Genomic DNA, 3,068 nt, shown 5'->3' with positions numbered 1-3,068 from the left:
AAGCCTCACTGCGGGTCCTGAGGAGGCTGCTTGCTCATCAGCGTGGATTGCGAACCCCACCTCCTCCTCAGCCTCCCGAATCACAGTCTGGCTCCTGTTAGTGCAAGAGACTAGGCTTAACTGCGCATGCGGATACTTGGTGGGGTCTGGGGTCGGGCGCCCCCTGCGGATGCTATAGGGCAACTGCAAGAGGCCATTCCTAGGTGGTTGTCCCGTGCGCCCTGGCTTACACCTGCCTCCTTCCAGGCTCCGCTGAGTCCTGTGAGCTTTGAAACTCCTCACTGAAACGGAGCCCAACACCCGGCTTTCTCGAAATACTTAAGACGATGAATTGGAGCCCACAGGACGCAAAATGAAATGTGGACCAGACTTTTACCACGTCCTACCAAACCCACTCAACCCTCATCCACGGTGGGCAGGGAACCGCGGCTGGTGCACCACCCAGGAAACAGTGTGAGCTCCTCAGGAAGTTACAAATAAGCCACCCTGCGACCAGCATTGCGCGACCTGGAGCTCACTTACTCCGAAGATACAGATGCAGTGAGACTCCGGACAACTCACCCCAATGTCCACAGCAGCGGGTCACAGTAGCCACACCTGTGAGAGGATCCTCGGTGCCTTCAGACAGATGATGGATAAAGAGGATGGGAGATAGATGATGGTAAATAGATGATAGATAGATAATGTAGATGTTTAACCAGCTATCAAAGAGAAGGATATCTTGCATTTGCAATGACGTGGATAGAACTAGAGGGATCAATGTTAAGTGAAATCAGTCAGTCAGAAAGAAAATGGCCGTATGGTGTCATTCATAGTGAAATTAAAGAAGCAAAGCAGATGGAACATCTGTGAAGGGAAGGAAAAACAAATAAGATGACAACAGAGAGGAGGAAAAAAGAGACCAATCACAGGAACAACTGAGGTCGCTGGAGGGAGGAAGTGAGGGACAGGGTAACTGGAAGACGCATGAAAGGAGGGCACGTGATCTCATGAGGGCACTGGTGTTATCTCCAACAGGTGAATACCCTGAAGTCTATATCTCTGAAAGTATACTACACTATACTGTTAATTAATTGGGTTAAATTAAATTAAGTTTAAAAAATCAGTTGATTTGTATAGAGTTGACATTTCTTCCAGGCTCTCTATTCTGCTCCTTCCAAGCAAGCCAGAACCTACACCCCTGTGGGTTGGTTTGGGGTTTAAGTCTGGCTCCATGCCTCGTCCACAGCCCCATCACAGGCCTAGTAACTTATGACCCCAGATCAAGACCAGGTGAGGTTCAAGAGTCAGATGCTTCACCACGGAAACATCCAGGGGCCCAAGAACCACACTGCTTAATCCGGTGTCGCTGTGACATCGTTTGAAATAAGAAAGTGCTGCGTCCAGCACTGTCCTGCTTCTCCAACACTGATTGCTGTCCTGGGTCAGTTGTGGGGGCGGAACAAATGTTAGGAGTGCTTTTTCTATTTCTAAAATTCGGGCCACCATGATTTTGATAGGAAGACAATGGAACTGCGGTGGCTTCTGGAACAGTGGACATTTTAACCAATGAGGATCCGACCCCCACGAGCCCAGAAAGTCCCCTCCCAAAGTCCATGTAAATTTTCAAGTGTACAAGTCTTGCAGTCTCTTGGTTCAGTCTAAATAATTTGTTTTTTGGATGCTCCTGATAAGGGAGTCATGTCCTGAATTTCCGTCCTTCGTGCTACTTTGTCGGACACAGCAAGGCTAACTGATCTCTGTTTCATTTTGTGTCCCACAACTTTAAGGAATTCACTCATTAGTTCTAAACAGTTTTTGGTGGAGTCTGTCGGTTTTCCTGATTCTAAAACCACTCTTCATCAAATAGGGACAGTGGTGATGTCCCCCTTCCAGGTGTAGAACCTTTTTCTGTTCCCTGTCTGTATGACTCCGATAGACTTCCAGTGCTGAGAGGGGACTTCCTTGGCTTTTCCTCTCTTAGGGAACGATTTCAGTTTTCACCCTTGAGGATGATTCAGACTACGGGGCCTCCTACACGGCCTTTATTCTGTTGATAACGTATTCCCTCAAAACTCCACTATGCCGAAAAAAAAAAATAAAAACATAAAAAAACCCACTACTATCCTTTTTTTAAAATAATAAATTTATTTTTATTGCTGTTCACTTGTCAACATACAGAATAACACCCTTCTCATCCGTCAGTGCCGCATCTCAGTGCCGTCACCCATTCACCTCCCCCCCCGCCGACCTCGCCCTTCCCCCACCCCTAGTTCATTTCCCAGAGTTAGGAGTCTTTAATGTTAGTTTCCTATCTGTATTTTCCCACACATTTCTTCTCAACCTTCCCTTATATTCCCTTTTACTACCCCACTATGCGTTTTATGTTGCATTTTGTCAAATGCTTTTTCTGCAACTCTTGAAGGATCATATGCCTTTGTCCTTTCTCTTGTTTTTTGGTCTTTAAGATTTTATTTAATTTTTTTTTTACCTATGAGAGTCATTTTTTGTTTCCAGGTAGGCCAGAAGGAGACCACAGGAACCAAGTCCCAGAAAGCCCCATATGGGAACCAGAGCCACCAGATCCAGGTGAACCCAGTGGGACCATAGTCACAAGGTCCAGTGAGGAACAGTAAGGACCAGATCACCAGGTCCAAGTGAAGCCGGGGGGGGGAACCCAGAGTCTAAAGTAAGGGTGAGGTCCAGAGGGGGACCAGAGGTAACCAGTTTAAGATTGAGGCCCAGAGTGACCAGAGGGTACCCGTCAAATGAGGCCCAGGTGTGAATAGAGTATCCAGGTCCCCAATGATGCCTATTAGGACCAGAGTCACTAGGGGCCATGCAAGCCCCAATGGGATCAAATCACCAGGATCCTGGGTGGAGCAAAAAGGAGACCACAGTCCCACCAGTATCAGGAGGGAGCCCCATGTGGGAATAGAGGCCACTATAACCAGCTGAGTCCCAGGTCATGTGAGGCCCACGTGAGACCGATCATCAGTCCGAATTGAGGCATAGCTGGGGACAGAGTCACCAGGTCTAGGTGAGGCCTAGGTGGGGAAGGAGATTCACCAGGTTCTGAGTTAGGTCAA

The sequence above is a fragment of the Vulpes lagopus genome, chromosome 1 (genome assembly GCF_018345385.1).
Source record: "Vulpes lagopus strain Blue_001 chromosome 1, ASM1834538v1, whole genome shotgun sequence".
NCBI lineage: Eukaryota > Metazoa > Chordata > Mammalia > Carnivora > Canidae > Vulpes > Vulpes lagopus.
The sequence above is the reverse complement of the archived record's forward strand: the minus strand, read 5'-3'. Positions refer to the sequence as shown.